The sequence below is a fragment of the Vollenhovia emeryi genome, unplaced genomic scaffold (assembly GCF_000949405.1).
Source record: "Vollenhovia emeryi isolate VEMERY1.0 unplaced genomic scaffold, V.emery_V1.0 DF939147.1, whole genome shotgun sequence".
Lineage (NCBI taxonomy): Eukaryota > Metazoa > Arthropoda > Insecta > Hymenoptera > Formicidae > Vollenhovia > Vollenhovia emeryi.
The window spans coordinates 782,928-803,551 of NW_011967219.1; positions in this window are offsets into that span (position 1 = coordinate 782,928).

Sequence of the window (20,624 nt, forward strand, 5' to 3'; positions counted from 1 at the left end):
ACTGAAGACGAAGTAAAACCAAATGCTCAAAATATCAGACCGAACTGGATAAAATTATGCTTTAAGCCTAATACACGAGGAAGAAGAAGTATATTTAACCCTTTCAACCCTTTCAACCCTTCCAACATGGCGCCTAAAAATCTGCATTTGAAGTTTGTAATTCTGACACCAGAATCGTAATCAGCGACCCCAAAAAATCCTTAAGTATTAAGTTTCAGAAAAATCGACTGAACGGAAAAATGTATGCTTCAAAGGGTTAAACGTGTCGACCGACTAATGTAAAAATGTCCTTTCTTTCTTTCTTTCCTTTATGTGTAAAAATACAGAAAATATATTTCAAACAACCGTTCTTCATTATCAAATCGATATACAACGGCTATATTAATGAAATGTACGTAGATATAATTTTATCTTGCTGAATAATTTGTCAACAATATCCATCCATTTCGATAATTTGTCCATTTAATATTTACCAGTCCCCTTTATCTGTGAGGAGGAGAGAAAAGGATCCGATCGAGATGCAATTTCTCCAAACGCAAGACTAACTTTCTCGAGGAATTCCGTGGCATCGAGCGCGGTCGCGCGGCTTCTGCGAAATGTGGGGTTGCAACGGGCTTATTGTCGTTGCCGGCTGATTGGCGTCGCGGACAACATTACGAGATGAACCGAACGCGATAATTAATTATTCGCCCGGTGATAATTAATTTCGTGTACACGGCGCACGCATGCCGGCGCGTCGCAGCTGCAATAGCAAAATTAGCGGTGCACACAATGCAGACCGTGCTCATTACAGTTAATCAGTCGGACTGTCGTGGGACAATCGATACGATTATCCCAGTCGCGCTCGCCACGACCGGGTAACGCTAATACGTCTAACAAACTACCGAAATCGCGGCGTTGCGCGCTCAAAAAATTTGATTCGGGTGCAGATTGAGGAATAATCGAGGACGATCGCGACGACAGGGACGTATACGTAGCTCGACGCGGGGCGGCGATCGGACGGCGTGATAGCGCGCGATTAATGCGAGGGCAGGTGTAAAAATCTCGCGCCGAGATAGCCGGGACCGGGGGAGACAGCAAATATGTATCGGCGCTAATTACAAAACTGCAAGCACGTCCTGTGTGTCCCTCCCCGTAAGATTGTGTCTCATGTAGCCGCAGCAGCCTCGTTAACCGGCTGCCACGCGATATTGTTGGCACGGTATATGTGCGCGCCCCTCACCCCCGCGCGCGCCCACGTACGTGTCGGGACACGGGAAACTACGTCGAAAGTTATATCTTATAGTTACGGCACGTTATCGCGAAACTTGTACAACGTAACGTACATACGGGATGGAAACTGCACGCGAGTGCCACGTGTGTACCGGGTGTCACGGCAATAATCGACCCCCTCCATTCGCGCGTCGACGTGTCGCGTGCGATCGACCCCTCAATTAGGTTCTTCTGCTCGCCCGTCCCACCCTCTGCGACTCCCTTTGCCGCACGACCACGAGGCTCTTCTTTTCAGACGAGACACGCAACATATTTCACACTTGCGTTATATCGGGATTTTATGAAATTCTTTAATAAAGGAAACGGAAGATTCGGAACTACACAAATGTAATTTACGCGATGAGTTACGTAGGTAAAGTGTGATTTTGAATGTATTATGTAAAGATCTAATTTATTTATTTTTTTTGCTATTTCGATACAAGAAAATGAAGCTCCTTCTATTGTTCTATTCATTACTAGATGACGGCAAAGCGCTTCCTATCGAAAAGGTGTGCAAAATATTCCATATGTATGTCACGATAAGTTTTAATGAAGAATTCAAAATAAAAAATGTAAGACATAAATTAAATTTACGCGACGAATTATACGCGTAAAATGCAATTGTAAATATATTAAATGGTAATTTAATTTACTTTTTTACCGCCTTGAAACAAGGAGATAAAGCTTCTCTAAAGTGGAAGGCTCACTTTTGACACGCGGCAATTCTCTTTTATTGTTCTACTCGTTGACTACGTGACGGCAAGGATCGTCTTTTAAAATGTTTTATTACATTTTTAATGACTTAACGAAAGATTCTCTGACGAGCAGTTCAAAATAAAAAATTCAGAGAACTACGTAAATTTAGTTTATTTAATATAGATTTACTTTATATATTTAATAAATAAAATTATTAATTTAGCAGGTACTGTACAGAGGAAACATGATTGTACCGCATGTGATCAGTGACACTCGATATGTCGACGTGAACATTTGAAACGCGGTAGTTCTCTCGCGCACGTCAATTTAATATTTAGATTAAAAATTATCAACGAAAGAGAATGTGAAACGCCAGTAGTTGATTAACGATAAAAAGAATTGTTAGACGACTTTAGGCTGGCAGATGGTTTCTTTATTTAAATCCGACGTTTCGACCGTACGGGTTGTGGTCCTTCTCAAGGAATTCAATAATAATATTACGTCATTTATATTAAACTAAAAAGCACAGGAGTTTAACATCCATCTCTTAACGTCATTGAAAGAACTGTTCTCCCAGTGACTTCCAGAGATGGATGTCAAACTGTTTTTTAGTTTAATATCACATTTAACATTTAATGTTTTAATGTAATCAATCTTGCTTTACATGTCATTGAAAAGGATCACATTAGTTGATCGAAACGTTTGACCATTATAAATGTTCTTCTTCTCCCTCGTGTATTAGGCTTAAAATCTGTTTTATCCGGTTTGTTCTGGTACTTTGAGCATTTGGTTTTACTTTATCTTCGGTAGCCTACTAACCTTGCCGAAGGAAACCACCCAGCTGGAGGGCTATACCCCTAAAGGGGTATGTGTGGCAAGGTACACTCGGTGGTTGCCACTTCCCTTCGGGAGATTCCGAAAAATACCAGCGGCGTCCGTGGATTTGAACTCAGATCTTTTCGTTCATTCGTTTACTAAGCAGCGCACATCTGCGCCACACTCGCCACATTATGAATGTTATTATACTAACATTAAACTTTTGTACTCCGCACCCAACATCCTGCGTCGGCTCTCACTGCCTTCCTTTATTCTTTTATTGTCGTTTTACTTAATAATACGTGTATCGTGCTTAAACACGTTGCAAATCGGGAGCTAACTCCATTCGCACAAAATTATATCGGCCTGCGTCGCGTCTTTGATGCGTTCTAGTTTCACGACACACACGCGGCGCGGATAATTCGCCGTAACATCGGATTTACTCGTCACTTCGATATTTCGAGATAAGAGAGCCAGGAGACGTTTCCCTCTCAGGTTTCCCCGGGCATGTCAAATTAACCGTGCCGTCGGAAGCTACCGAGTTTCGGGCACTACAAACTTCCGCTAATAAATGTAGAATACGCCGCTAATCCGCATCGGTGACTTAAGAACAAAGGGACTTGCCTGCCTCTTAATAGCGCATATACATATGCCGTATTATGCAGATTCTAATTTCCAACGTCGCGTTTCCGTCCCAAAAACCAGCTCTGAGCTTCAGCAAGAAATTACATATGTCGCTTATATTATCAAATAATATTCTGTTTAAATTCCAAGCTTTACTTTTGAGGAAATAAATTATTTCATTCTTACATAACTGTAAGATAATTTCCGCCAAATAACAGTGTAGTCCACGGCGTTCCTGTAAAGGGACAAACTTAAAAAAGTATATATAAGATAAGAATTCAGTCTTTTAGGAATTTTGAAGAACGATCGGTAATGTGAACAATTAAAATTATCGAAACTTTTTAACTTCTGAAGCTATTTATCAAAGAAGAGGAAAACGAATTTTTCATAAGTTTTCTGACTGTTGTAGACATTTCAGGAAATTATATGGATTTTTCAATTTTCTCGTATGAAGAAACTAATAAGAAGAGAATAAAAAGGAAAAGCTATAAAGCTGAAGACTTAGAAATAGAAAAGAAATAAATATGAGATAAAAAGAAAACAAAAGATTGAAAAAACGAATCTATAGCTATTTTTACCGTGAGACAGGAAAGCATATAATTTGATACAAAGAAAATGAAAACCGAAATATAGTTGAATTGGAACAAATAAGATTATTAAAACTTTTCAGCTCCCCTAAAGAGCTATTCGACAAAGGAAAGCAAAAATAATTTCTCGCAAGTTTTCTGATTGCTGTGGGCAATTCAGGAAATTTTATGGATTTTTCTCTATTCTCTCGCATAAAGAAACAAACGAGGAAAGGGAAAAACGAAAAGCCATAAAGCTAAGGATTCAGAAATAGGAAAAATAAATATGAAATAAAAAGGAAACAAGAAGTTGCGTCTGGAAAAACAAATCTACAGCTTTTTCTGCTGTGGGACATGAAGGAATGCACATAATTTGCATGAAGGAAATGAAAAACGGCATATATTTGAATTTGAACAATTAAAATTATTAAAATTTTTCCGTCTTCAAAGCTATTCATCAAAGGAAAGGAAAAAGAATTTTTCATAAGTTTCCTTACTGCTGTAGGCAGTTTGGGAAATTTTATGGATATTTTTCGATTCTCTCGCATAAAGGAGCTAATAAAGAAAATAAAAGAAAATGAAAAGTCACAAAGCTGAGGATTCAGAAATAGAAAAATCGAAATAAATATGAGATAAAAATAAGAAAAACCGTATAGAAAAACAAACCTATAGCCCCTCTTATTCATGCTCGTAAGACATAAAGGAAGGCACAATTGGATATAAAGGAAACGGAAAACGAGATATAAGATTACAAGGGTTTGCACGAGTCCACAATATATGATATTTCTATAATGTTATATGATAGATTAAATACGCCCTTTATATATAACAAGGCCAGCGCACCTCATAAATGTATTTTCGATTCGAGTAGCGAGAAGAGGGAGGTACTTGGTACCAAACTGAATCGATATACGACTCATTTTAATAAAATACGATGTTTATTGCAAAGGGAAAGCGAACTATTACGGTTTCGAGGGGATTTAGTGGCAAACAGTGAAGAGCATGTCGCGGTTTTCCACGTCGTGTTCGCGAAATCTATTCGGTTGCAACGAGCGGGACGTGTCGTTGCTCGGGTCGCCACAGAGGTTGGTAGGTGCTGAACGCTTAGCTTGATATTGATCGACCTTCTCCGCCGCCCTACTCCCTTCGCCGCTCGCGTGGCCCCGCCAAGCCGCCGCATCTCCGCGCAAAGCAACGCGCCGGAGTGACGTAATGTCGCGGAGGGGGCAACGAAACAACCCTCCCCCTCCTGCGCTGCCGCCCCGATTTTTGCCCCCGTGCAACCGCCCCTTCGACGAGCGCCGACGGGGCGTGCAGCAACAATTTGTCACTCAAAAATTGCTCCCCTGAGAAAAAAGCAGACGAGTCGCGAGAGCCGGGGAGGTGAATCCAAAGAGAGAATCGGAAAAAATCGCCGGGAACATTTCGCGAGATCGCATCTGGGGGGAGGGGGGAGAGGGGGAGCGTTACGACTCGAAAAGATTTCCGCGAAGCTTGAATAATTAGCAAAAAAAAGAAATTCTCTGAAGTTAAACTTACACGTCGACATTACTTATGCATCCGCGCGTTTTACGCGGTTGAGGGTGCCGGTGAGATTTATAGGGGAGTGGAAATCCGTCATATCGCTACCCTTTCCTCAGGCGCGAAGGAATGAATTTTACATCGCGCGAATGGGCTTCCCGTCCATTTCAGAGAACGGCGACGGCAGAGGGTAACCCATTCGGCGGGGCGCGAGGACCCCGTGTTCGAAAATGTTTATTTCGCGTCATCTCGTTAACCAGGCATAATCAGGAGAATGGCGGAGCTCGGCTCCCGCGCCGGCGGATAATTAGAGAAACATCGCCGCGGAAATTAGCGCGACAGCGATATTTAATTAGCAAGCGACACACAGACAGACCGCCCCCTTAAAGGGAGCCGGGGTGGGAGTGCGCTGCCGAATATCGCGCGGGGAGAGGGATGGAGACCAGCCTTCTCGCAACCTGCAACCGGATGCAACTTCAAAGGCGGCACTCGGGCGTCCTACGGGAATTCCGGGGTGAGTGAGGATGGACCGTGGGCGGGCGTGAGACAGGATGCAACAGCTCCGCCGCACGTTTGTTAATTAACGCTAATTAATTAAGGAGTCCCGCTGCGTACGGACACATCTACACCTCGCTGCGATACAACCCTTTCCCGGCTAAGCGCTAAATCGAGTCTCGACCGCATTTTCACCAGTTTCCCGTTCCTCCCTCCGTTCTTTCCTTTTTCAGAAAGGAAAAGCTTTCCGAGCTCGCGTGGTGGTTTCAAGCAATCGCAAATGAGCAGCATTACGCGAACTAAGCTTCACTTTTTACGAAAGATGAATTGATAATGGAAATGACTATTTCGGCTGAGTTCAAATGGATTTTATCCCGTGCGTATAAAATTCTCAATTGTAACTTAATTAAAAATATTAAATAATTGCACGGAGGTGATTGGCCTCCGCCGACCTGGCTTCATCGAAGTGTCCGTCGTTGGAATTAAGAGATCACGAATTCTAGGACAGCTATATGCGAGCCACAAATAATTAATAAAGTTATAGCCACACGTAACTGCTCCTGAAAAGTTTCCGTCGAGGTAGTATGTGGGGAATAAGGGCACATGGCTCTTTTACAGCTATGTACCTTCTATAGCTGTGTATCGCGCGCCGTATGCCTTATGAACAATAAAGACGTCCCGAGATACGTAAAGAGTATACTTTTCCTCCCCCCGCAAGGAACTTATTGCATCGAAACGTCTTTCAATATCTCTCCTTTTGACGAGACATAAAGCGGCGAATTGCAAGAATAAAGAAACTTTGGGCCTACGGTAAAACGGTGATGTAATTTCTCGTTGAGGAGGAAGGAAGGAGAGGTGCGTGTTCCCTCGTCAACCTACCTTCTTCTCGCTTCTAGGAACGCAAACGTTCCGACAAGCGACGCCCTACGGTTGTCAGATACAGGATCACGAGCACCGCCGGCGCCGGAATTTAACGTTATTTTCTCGAATCGAGTCGCGTGCGCGTTCGTCATCGGCGATAAAGCATGTCTTTGACATCGAGGACGTTCGCGGACATCGAGAGTCCTAACTCGCACGAGAGTGAGCGGCCATCGAGCGAACAAGAAGGAATTAATTCCCCCCTGACCTATCGGCCCATCTCGCAATCGGCCGATCGACGCAAAATTCGATTCCTTCGGAGGCCTTTCAAGCAGCCGTACGATCAGCACTTGGTCGACTCGAACGCAAATTGGTGGCCTGGTCCCGGATTATCTCGAATTACCGAAGCTCCGCCAATAGAACGGTCAACATCTCAATCCTAATTAGCGGCATATAATGCCATCTTTAATCGAACGTATTCAGTTTTGCCACAAATTTCCGATCATCGCGAACGCGCCCCGCTCTTACCGCCACTTTTAATTATTAAACGAGCACAAATAACGCACGGACAATTTGTTTTATTAATTCACGTGCGCGGATCAGTCCTGTTTATCGCCATTCGGCTTATAAAATATAAATCTGTTGTTTGTCTTTCTATTTCCTTTCTTTTTTATACACAGGGTGTCTGATACAAGAGGACCCCTACGAAAAATGGTACATGACTTTTCGTCTCAGTTTGACCCGGTCTACCACCATTTTTCGTAGGGGTCCTCTTGTGTCAGACACCCTGCATGAAACCCACTTTGGACTACAATTTCCATGAGTGAATGTTCAGGATAAAAATCTGAAAGACATTCCTATTTTAAGCAACTTTGTATATCGTGTATGCTGATGTACGTGTATATTAATACATGCAACAGAGAGAACGGTTTTTTGAATTTAATAAATTTTATTAGATTCAAAGAAATTTATCTTTTGGAATAGTCGAAACAAACCAATTGTTGGTTCAACAAATATGATTATTTGACCTTTCAAATAATAAATAGCTTTACTTCAAATAAAATATTTGTTTGAAACGAAAGGAATATTCTCTTTAATCTAAACGATATTATTGTTTCATTCAAACAGCATTATTGTTTGATAGAAAATATGTGAAACAAATGTATATGCATACATCTTTCTCCCTCTTCATTAGAATTTTCCCTTCATTAAAAGAAGAAAGATAAACACTGAATTAGTACACTATGTTCAGCCATAATAAAAAATAGACCATTAAATGCTTAAACTGCGTCTGCTGATGCGGTCGCTTATATATCGTAGCTGCCGCGATTTTACTTACGAGTTCGGCGGCCATCGAGTGGCAGCACCAAACTTTATAAGCGCCTGGCCAAATAATATAATTATTTCATTGAAAGGTATTACTTCAAATAATAGTGTTTTTTCTATCAAATAATACAGGTTGTTTGAATAAAACAACAAAATTCTTATTCAAAACATATAATGTTTCGTATAAGCATATATTGTTTCAATGAAACAAATTTCAACCAAATAAATAGGAATACTAAATCCAAAGAAACCGTTCTCTCTGTGTGCTTGGGGGTATATTCTACGTTTTATGTGTACACGGTGATTTTCATACGTGTATTCTAACTCTTTATAAATAATATAAACTTAACGGAATTCTTTTCTGAATTGACGACTAAGATCATCCAAGAGGCATCGGTCGGTTGTTCTTGCCTTCTCATTGCGTTAAAAATGATAGGAAAATTTGTTTCGGGATACCCAAGGAATTGTTTAAAGACCCGCTAATTACTTAACTTTTCCTAAGTATAACAAAACAAAGAAATCTCGCCATTATTTCTTCACCGTTAAATCTCGAAGTATTCGTAATAAAGCCCAGTCCTTTCTTTCGCTCTCACGATCCTCAGCCTCTTCCCCCTCGCGGCACTTCCGTCCTTCCTCCGTCTTGCTTCCCCGTTTATAAAGCTTTCAAAGCTCGCAAGTATAACTTACTTTTAGTTGCAGCAGAACTTTATTTGAAAGCCCTGGATCTGAATGGAACCGGTATCCTCAAGTTGTTTATTTTAATTATCCACATCCCGACGTTATCGATCGGAATTCAAGAAATAATTAACTCGTTTCTCAATTAGCCGGCATTATTATTCGCGTCTCGCGCGTCCAATCCTTCCTTGAAAGCTCGTCCAATATGGCTGATAATAAACAAACGGATAATTTAAACGGTAAATTAATATCTCAACAAGTAATTTTCTCAAATAATTGTTATCAAACGATAATTTATGTGTCAATCATACATCAATTTACGTTAATCAATTTATCCGCAATAATTATCAAATAATTACTTCGATAAAATCGATAAGATCGAAATGCTCGGGGTTTTACGCGCGCGCGCGAGAGAAACTCCGACTGTCGATCACAAATTCCGACCGGAAATTTGCGTGTTATTTTCCCGACCCTTCCGGCCCTTTATTCGTTTTACGACTCGTCTTCCTCTCGTTCTTTGCGTGTCCCTCCGCGTCTCGCAGGAATTTTTCGACGGCGAGATTCATATTTCATCCCTGCTTTTTTGCAGCCCCTTCGACAAACCGGGGGAAAATGAATTCCGCAGCGCCGGAAAAGACGCGAGGAGAGGGAATGGGTAGCCGTTAAACATTTTATCGCCGGATAAAAAGTCATGCGAGCGAGACGCAACGTTTATTTGCCAATAGTCGGGCACTTTACGACGGAAAAATACGTCGTGCGACAGACGAGAATATGAAAAAAATTTTAATACAACAACAACAACGCTGGCAGGTAGAGCAGATAATTTTGGGAGATATTTGCCACCGCGATGTGTATCAGACTCGAATTGAGTGATTACATTTTTAAACAGCTTTTAGTTGAAACTAAAGTAAAAACAAAAACAATACCTGCTATCTATGTCAGCCATAACTTATGGAGAAGAACGTAAAGTTTCACGCTTTAAGAAGCTTAAAATTTTACAAAAGCAGACATCTATATTTCATTAGCAGCAGCGTGCATTACACCGACTGAATTATTGAAGAAACCTGAAGCAATAATTACATTTCTGCGTGACTTATTTCAAATCTACATTAAATCGAAAACACCTGTATCGTATTCTCCATAGCAATATCACATATCACTAATCTTATCAAAGGATAAATATGTATGGTTTCACAAAGTTCTATATTCCATTACAGCTTTAATATTGTTGTTAAAATGTGCTTATACGCAATCTCTTAAAATATGCTTGATATTGTCATTAAAACATATTTGTTGATTAAAATTAGGTTCTTTAAAAAGCAATTAGCATTTGGAGATATATTATCAAAAATACGTTAATCGATATCGAAAGCAGTCCAATTACAAAACGCATAAAATGACAAGAATAATGTAGAAGCGCAAAGCGATCTTCTTTTTATATAATGCGCGTGAAAAAAAACTTTCGTATCTATACGTCTGTAAGTTAACATTCTTATCGAGAAGCAAGGAAATGCAACAAGCAGGAAATTCCTGGCGCGGCGACAACAACGGCGACAAAAAGTCATTTCCCATCGCGCCCATAGTGCGGCGCGTTAATGAGCGCAATTAATTCATCTGATTAATGGCCGCGACAGCCGTTCCCGTTTCCCGACCCCCAACCGACTCTTTCACCCATCTCCTTTTCCGCGATATTATTTATCGCCAGCGGCATATTATATTCCGCGCGATTACATTTCGCGGAGGTGGCTTTTGCATAACCAGCTCAGATTCGGCCGTATTTAATTACACACCCTCGTCAAGTACTATACACTCCCTCCCCCCTTATTACCGCATTATCACATGTCCTGCGGCAATCCTCAAAGTATTTCCTAGACCCACAGCGCGACATAACATGTGCATTCAGTTTACACGGAGAGAATTTTTTCTTTATATTTATCCTGAAATCATATAATCGTGGGATTATACAAGACATTTTGAAGATTTTTATGACAGTTTTGGAAATTTTACCATACATTTTACTAGTAGAATGTACGGTAAAATTTCAAAATATTCTCGTAAAGGTCTTCAAAATGCCACGTTGTCCCGCGATCACATGATCATCATGGTAAATTTTAAGAGAAAATTCTCCCCGTGTACGATATCAAATTATCGCGAATCACCGCTGCGAGACGTTAACACGAGGATTGAAGATTGAATTATCTCTCCTCACGCCGATTTCTTTCTCACATTTGGTTCGTGATGTATGTTTGACAAAAGTTCACAGCGAGTATCATAATAACACCTCGGTGTTGCAAAATACTTTCTGAAAATCTCAGTTTCCGCTTACCACTCTCGGGACACCCAATCTAAGCGGCAGGGCAACACCCTGTATAATTGTTCAACCGAGATCCTTTCACCGCGTATATCATATCGGATGGTTGGGCGAGAACGAGGGAGGGAAGGGTTGTTTAGTCACCGTCGGTTAGATATATAGTACTCCAGCCTGCATTAAGGAAATGAATTTCCACCCCGGCTCTTCCGATCTCCCACCATCCTATCTCTTTGCCCTCGCCCCCTTCCGGAAAAACTAGCCGGCCACCCCCCCCCCGTCTGCATCGTCGCCCTTATCCCCTTGAGACTCCTCGAGTTGTCGCGAATCCTTATCGCAGATAGACTGCGACGCTTCTCGTCGGCCAATTATTTTCATTAATTAATGAAGAGCGCCGACGATTATGAGCCTTTAGGGGTTGAAGTAGTCTGACAATGAGAAAATGCTCTCCAGTAATCCTCAGCCAGGATCGCGTCGAAAATTCGCGCTGGCGTCCGTGGGACTGTATTTCAAAAGCTGGCGCCACACTATGCGCAATTCGTGACTCGTATAGTATATTCGTGAAGATGTGTGAAGAAAAAATTCGTCGTTTCGCCGTGTGCGATTCGCCATTCGCAGTGATTCGCTAGCCGAGCGGTTTTTTTTACGAAATAGTGGTTTTTTTATTAATATTGAAACTCGACTAATTGTAGACTTACGATGCGATGTAATAACAGGTAAAGGTTCAAAGTTGTCGAAGTTAACACGAACGAAACGACAAATTACGAATGATAAACTGCGAATCACGAATGGCGCATAGTATGATCGACGCTAGCTAAAGAGTTTGGCGTTTGACACGTTTTGAGAATAATGTTTCGAAAGCGAGTTTTCATTCGCCCGAGAGGGCGAATGAAAACTTTTTTTACATTTCAGCCTATACCTCGAAATGTTATTATTACGCGTCTTCTCGAGAGCGAATTTCTCAAACGTAACGTACCTCTGTATCAATATCACGATGTTTCCGCGTGTCCCAGTTTCGTAATAAAAATTTCATCTACCCATTTATCTATTTATTTATCTACATATCCATCCGTCCATTTAGATCGATAAAACGTTTAGACTGTATTTTTGTAAATACGGAGCCTGAGTAAATAAATCTTTACGTCGTACGGATCGGCGTTGCATGCGAGCAGTACGATAAAAGCGTTACCGAGGGGGTGATTTTTAGGGCAGAGACAGGTTTCGTGTCGCTAACCCATCCACGAGGCTAGTTGAGAAGACAAGCCGTTATCTCCGCGGAAGAAATTGCTTTTGGTTTTATCACGCAGTTGCGATTGATATAGATTGATCATCCTGACCCTCTCATGGGGTAGATAAATCATTCTCGGGAAGATAGGGTTGAACGATGAGCGTGACTGGTCGCCGAGAAATCTCGAAACGCGTGCGCCGCGCACCGGGGAGAGAATTTCGTTCCATTATTTTTCGTTCGCCCTTGTAGGCGGCGTAATTTTGTTTCAATTTTAACATCATTTTAGTTCTACATCATTCCCGTTCCATTTGCTTTTTTCTCTAGCGTGTATGCGTGCGTGCGTGTCAGATTTTCTATATTATTTTTACTATTATTTCAGCTACATCAGTCTTTTTAATTAACTTTAATAAATTTACCAACAGTTTCATTAGTTTTGCTTAAAATCATATAATATATGCACAAATATGTATATATTAATCATTTTTATATTATTTTACTTTTATTAATTTTGGCCATTTCATATTACGCATTCATTTCGTTAGTAATTAAATTACATTAAATTTTAATTAAATGTATTTATATTTAATTATATTCTAATTATACTTAACTTTTATATTTTTTAAATAACTTTTTATATAGTTTCACTAAAGGCAACACATTTTATTTGTACTCATTCAGACTAAGTGACAAAGAAACATTTCTTCTCGCGAAACACGAAATAAATTATTTTATTATAAATCAAAATGATTGAAATGTCGCAGTCAAAAGTGACTTTGTTCCATTTTTTACCCAACCATAAATGTTAATAATATTTGATAATAGAAGTTTACGCTCATTGTAATAATTCTCAGAAACAATGCAACTGCTCTGTGAATTACAATGCGCCTTGAGAATTACGTCGTGAGGCCAGATTTCTACGGGGTGGTCCTGGCCCGAGGGGTTTCGCCCCAAGTTCTCTCCCCCCCGTGATCTTTCGTTCGATGGCTTGGCGTCTTTGTGGACCTCGACATTCTTCGACAAGTTCAAATAGTCGCCAGTGTATACCGGCCGATCTACTTCCGGAACTTCGCGAGCCTCATCCCCTCGCGTACTTGAAGCGGAACAAAAAACGTCTGACCGCTTTAAATCACCGGAGAGGATGGAAAAGTTTTCCCGAAAGCCTGCCATCGCGTTTAGCAACGTGGGGATAAAAACTCGGGACAATAACATGGTCAACAAGGCTTTCATAAGAACAGCTGACTTTCGTCACTTTGATATAGCGCAGTGCGACTTCCGAAATAATATTTGTCCATTACGTAACACATACATTTTCACCGTCGAGTTTACATTTTTTTTTCTTATTTTAATAACAAAACGTCGGTAAAAATCATTAAGTAATTTATAACCAGTTAATGTTAAATTTTGACTATAAAGTCATTAAATTTGCATAGATTTAATTGTAAAATTCATAAACTCGTATCTGATTACAAAGCAAAATATAATAACGTAATAATAATAATGATATTTAATTATAAACTATATAAAATCCGATATGTCTTTTAATGGAAAAAAAGTCATTGAGAAAGAAAATGAGAAATTGATTATCGATCTTGGTGAAGTTCTTATTTTTAAGACGGGATAATCATTAAAGAGATTTCCCCAGGAGATTGAAATAATATTTGAATAGAAATTTTATAATCTCAACATAACATCGATTTAATCATCTCCCCCGGTTCCTCGCCTAAGAACGCTCTTCCGAAACTTCCTGTAGGCGGACGATGCGACGATGCCTCTGACAAATAGCTCTGTTTACAATGCATCTAACCGAGCGATCAGGCACCCTCCGTTAGAATGGTATAATAGAATACCTCCTTCCCCCTCAAGCATCAAGATAAGCCCTTCTTCCCCCAAAGTTTTCAGTACCTTCTTAACCCGTTTCCACGCGTTCCGCGATTCCCAGCGCAAACATCCGCTCGAAAGGAACGATCGATCCGCCCTTAAAGCCACGTGAGACGTCAGCCCGCACGTGCAGGTCGATATCATAATTTGCAATATCTTTATCTAGCAAATTAACTTCTTCCTTGCAACTAACGAAAATTGCCTCGAAAAGACGTCTTACATACAAGACATCCCAAAGTCAAATATTTCAAGATCTCAGTATGCTTAAAGTTTACAAAACAACAAGACAAAGAACTAATATCTAGATATCTGCTCTAAAATATTTTCGCTAATTTTTCTCAGATGTAACGTTTCACAAATGTGACGACTTGCGCTTTTCCCTTTTAAAAAGTGCTAATTTTGACTGATACTTTGTTTATAAAAAGATACTTTAAATATAAAAAATACGAATCCCCCTCATTGGCAGTTTCGAGACGATATGGTACTATCGATATCGCTCACGCACAATTCAATTGCAAGGAATATATGTATACGAACCTGTTCTGTTGTTCGTCGACAGTGACGGACGGGAGGGTTGCTGGTCGTCGGCAAGGTGGTTGCTCGCCCTTTCGTGCTCACCGGCCCTCGAACCGCTCGAGAGCGGCCAGACGACCCTCCTTTGATCCCTTCACTAGTCCCGGAACGAGCCCTACGCCCGTACTACGCATACCAGGGATTCTGCAACCACCAAAAGGCACCCTTGTCATTCCGGTGTACGTTGCGCATACCGCATCTTAATATTTAGTACACAAAGTGTTTCAAAAGCGTCAAACGTTCCTTAACTTATATAACTTCTTTGAGCTCGCAATAGATCGTTCCTCATCAACGCATCAATATTTATGACGTAATGAATAAAAGAAATCGAAAACCTGCCTTTTTTTTTAAAGACCCAGCTCTCTTTGAACATCTGGAAAAGCAGCTTTATTTTACATCCCGAATTCATCGATTCGGTATTATGGTAAGTGCAATCGAACTCATCTCGCATGTGAAACTATTTTGATTGGATAATAATACGACATAAATTTTGGTCAACAGTAAACGGAATATTCGGATCCTTGGAGACAATGCGAGACATCGTCTCTCCCGGAGTGCAATAAACCCGGTTGTATTATCCTCTACATTATTTCGTCCCCTGCACCCCTCATCATCCCGCCGCTGAATGTCTCCGGTGAACGATGTCTCCCACTCCATCCCCGTCTTCCGCATTTCACTTTGCACACCCCTTTGTCAGGCTACAGTCAGTTTTTAAACTTGAATTACCAGCGGTAACAATGGTTAAAACCGCAAAGGTATATTTTTAAGCAATGCTAATCGGCGATCGTAATTTTAGCATTAAGTTAAAATTAATATAAATTATGTGTTTGCATATAATAGTAATTAATATTAAAATAGCCAAATTAATCAATTTCGCTTCTAGACACGAAGTAAACGCGCTGCATATTCGCCAAATAACCAAAATTGAGGATGTAGACACTATTATAACTGCGGCAAGCCTAAATTTCAATATAGTATTAAAATTCTACATGTTTGCAATGAAAACAAGCATAACGTGTAATATAGGCTATATTTGCATATGATAGTAATTAATATTAGCAAATTAGTAAATTTCGCATTATATCATTAAGTTTCGCCTCTGAACACGAAGCAAACGTAATAGATAGATGCTCGCCAAATAACTAAAATTGAGAATATTATTGTAACTGCAGTGATGAAAACAAGCAATAAAAACAAGTCTATCGCGCAGTGCATACATGCGTATTTTTTAATATCTGTTACATCAAAAATTCGTCTTATTTGTGATTTATAACAAAATTCTTGTTATTTTTTTACATCTATTTTTATCAAGACATCTTTACCTTAATATCATAAATTTATCTTATTACAATGTGACGTATTATTAACTTTGTCCAATATACTACAATTTTTATCGACATAATAAAATAGAAAAATAAAGGAAAAAGTAATGTTAAAAATTTGTCAGTTAAAGAGAAATATAGTCAGAATTTTAGTAAAAATGTTCGGTCAAAACTTCACCATATAAAAAATATCCTAAAATGTACGCAGAAAATTTCATTTGAAATAAAATTCATACAATAAAATAAAAATATCACACAGAATAATGAGCAATAGGGAGATGAGTCAAACTTACACGTATTCTAGTTATATATATATTTCCATGGGAAATTCTGTATTTTATACCTGTAGTATTTTAATACTAAAAAAATTGAATCCAACATATTTAAGAGATCTTTTCCCTCTGAATTTTCTATTCTCATTTTTCGATTCTCGCTTGGCATCCTATATATCTCTCACACCCTTTGCTTGAGGAAGCGTAAAAGGGAGAAGTGGAGGCTAAGAAGTAAATGACGTAACTTTTATCAGCGACCATCGCGACTTTGCAAACTGTGCTATTGCGAAGAGAGGCCGGCGCCTACGACAACCATGAGAACGACAAGGACGACAAGGATGACGCCTCTCGTCCTGACGACGAGAAGGTGCCGGAGGTTCGAAGTCGTTTAAAGTTAGACGGGACTTTGACGGCCGCGCACCTCTTCCCTCAAATTGACCCGGAGATGGTGTTGGACGGTAAAGGGGTGAAAAGACACGTAACTACCGCGGAATTCGAAAAAACGAAACAAGTTCTAATTCCGCGGAAGCGAATTTTCTCGAAATTTAATGTTTAACTTAAAACAGATGCTCGTCTTATCTCTCTATCTACTTTCCTTCGAGAGGAGCTTCCAAAACTTCTGACTTTAATTTTTCTGCATCTAGTGGATTGTGAAAAATTCTCTATTTGTTTTCTGTCCAACGTATAAATCAAGCGAGACATTTGCACGCAAACTAAGCGAAAAGCATCTTCATCACTCGAAGGTATTTAAAAAATTGACAAAAGTTTCAATCATTTTGAAATTGGCAAAAAAATAAAAAAATGTAAACGATTTTAATTATTTTACCTGGAGAGCCGGATATTCTCTAATTGACAAAATTTTAAATATATATGAAGCATCAATATTTAAATAAAAAAAAATTGATTCGTTGCCTACTTTATACATTTAACAATAGAAGCCATATTACATTTTACAGAGTTAATAATAAATTCGATTTTATGATACAAACAATATTTTACAATTCAATTTTAATTGTCAAATTGAAAATAAAAAATTAATATGCGGAGAAACTTCCGGGTCCCTCCCCTCTTTGCACTTTGACTTTGTTCATCGCGAGGAAATATGACGCGCCATTTCTCGTTTCTGACGTCACCGTCCAATATGGCCACGGTGCGCACGGGAACCTTAAAAGTTCCAGAATTTTAAACGAAAATACACTTCGCAACATGCTCGCAACATTACAGAAACAAAAGATAAAACGGACTTCGAAAAATGGCCAAAGAGTCTGCGTCCCCGCTCTTCTCCACCTTGCACCTTCCAAGACGTATACGACAAACTTCCCTTCCTCGGTGAGGTTAGGTATGCCGACTACGAATCCGCGAATCAAACTTTTTAATGGAAAAGTCGGCTCGTCGGAATTATTTTTCGGGAAGAGAGACGTCCTGGGCTTTCCCATCCACTTTGCTCGCCCTCCGGCCGACAAGAGCGGGGGGTGATTTACATCGGGGGGTGGCTGTCGCGTCCCTCCTCTCGCCCCTTCTCGCCCCCCTCCTCCCCTCCTCCCCCGGCACCGGAAATATTACCGGTCCTGCAGGATGTGCCCGTGAATCACCATGAAATATCTTCGGACAGCTCGGGGACTCCAGTCTCAATGCCATTAGCGGCGGGGAATTTCAGGTAAATTCGAGAATGGGGTTAAAAAAAAAACCGGAAACATTTTCGAAAATTTCCCCATTTTTCCGTACTGCGCGCTTCGCCCCATTATCCGACTTTGAATACGGATAACAGTCTTCTGTTTAGCTCACTTAGAAATCGCGCGTATTTTCCATAAAGCTCCTTTCCATAAACGTCGCGTTTTCTATTTTAAAAAGTGTGCGCCGCTTTCCTCCCAGCTATTTTCGTTGAAGACTGAAATATCAGGTTTTCTTTATCGTTTAACTTCTCCCATTTTTTAATAACAGCCGGCGCAAAATGCGTTTTCGCACAAATTTATTTGTGTCATTTTTCTCCCGTGCGATTTCACCTGGTCAGATAACACAATTATTATGTTCAGCCGTAATTAAATGAATTAGAAGGCACATTAACACGCAGTGTACGTAATCGATATCCGTGTTTCTACTATAGATTACGATCATTTCAATAACACATAACGTATGTATTATGATAATAAAGAGAGAATGTAAAGGAAAAATGTAGACGCTCGCTTACTTTTTTACGAACTTTATCAATTCGCCAAGCGACGAATAATATTTCGAACGTCTAATGCAAGCTTTTAAATCGCGAAAATAAATTTTCATCGCGTTTCTACTCTAAACACCCGCTTCCTCGACTCGGCTCAAGTTTATTCGTTTAGACGCAAAATATGGCGAAGTGCAACATATAGATTACGATGCAGAGTTGAAGGGCTCTTTCGGTCGACATTTTAATTCAGGGAAGACAGGTAGAAGAGGGCGACGAGAGAGGAGGCGAAATAGATCGGGCATTCGAGGGGTATATGCGCCCCCTATATGTGTGCGTTTGTATGCGGGGCTCGTGGGGGACCTGTGTGTGGGTACACGTGAGCTTAGGTAACGCGTGCGTGTGTATCGAAGTGTGTATATCGATTTCGCTGGAGAGAAAAGGGGTCACCGTCGCTACTTTACGGCACACAATACTAAATCAATTCTTCCGTGCGCATCGGCCGTCGTTATACTTTCTTAAAGTTACGAGCGCGATGCACGATGCCGGGGGAAAAGCGCAACTGCGAGCGATTAAAATTTTGCTCTTTCCCACCCCGCCCCTCCTATTCACCCCGTCAATTCGCATTTTCGTACTCGACATCTTTTCGCTCCTCGACTTTTGATGCTTGTCGAAAGGACCATTATCAGAATTCTACTTTCATTTGCAAATCATTCGAAAGGAACGATTATATCGGGGCAATGAATAATCAAATCAGCGGTAATATTGTTGTTAATTAGAAATAAATATTATAACATTTCATTCGTATAAAAGATTAATAAAATATTACATTTTATTCCAATAACAAAATTAAGCGAAACAAAAAGAGTAGTAGCAGTTTTCCAATTTCCGTTTCCCTTGGTTTCAAATAGTAAAATTACAATCCTCCTTCACACCGAACAATAATAATAAAGTAATTGCACGTTGCAAACTTCTAACATTTTTAATGGAATAATCCTTATTTAATATGCGGTTAAATTATCAGTACTTATCAGCAATAAAGCATCAGCTGTAAGAAAGTATGCAAAAGAAAAGCAAAATATGTCTCTTTCACTTTCCATTTACAGTAAATTTTACCCGAAAAGATTCACACGTTTCATTTTGACTGACAAATTATTACAAATTTGTCAGACGTACTGGATTTTCCAGGATTGTCCCAAATCCTAATGTCGAGTCCTATTTACGGTTTAAATCATATTCACTTTAGATTCGTCCTAGACAATTTATGAAATAAATTCTACTTTCGCAGTAATATTGTGGCGCAAAAGTCGACTTTGTTATAAATAAAGAACTCAAAATGCTCTTTTGTATATTCCTTAGATATTTCTCTATATAATAATCTAAATTCAGCACTCTTAATTTACATTTATCCATATTTTATCACGTGAAAGAATATATCGGCTTTAATGCTAAATTTATATTTTGACCTACAGGACGTAATTCTTTTTTCGATAAACTGAGATTTTCTTAAGTATTCCAGCAAACGACTCAGAAGTTTTATCATTAATCAATTGAAACAAAAATTACCGTAATTCGAGCTAATCTTGATTAAAAACAAAGTTATTAACGAAAAATATGAAATTGATAAATTAGGTTTTCGAATCTTTACTCGTGCACATTTAATTGACGGAGCTTCCTGTGAAATGCATCAAGACTTCTACAATTCTACGGGAAAGAATCAACTTGTCACTTATGTGACTTGGTCAGTTATATCGAGATTCTGAGAAATAAAGCGTTAACTTCACAAAGATGATAGATCAGCAATAAACGTGCACTCTGTCTGTCGTGAAACTTTTCGTCTCGGGACGCGGATCTCGGCCATTTCGGCGGAGGCAACGAAAAATTTCTCCGGCACAGAACGGATTGCCCGGAATTTATGCTACCCTCGCCCCACGCGCCGGGCACCGACGATTAATTTCGGACCTCCGCTTTTCAGAAACGCATTTCGGGTGCGCCTCTCTAATGGCGCCACAAATCACCACCGTAATGATCTCGATGCTGAAAGAAGTGCGATCATC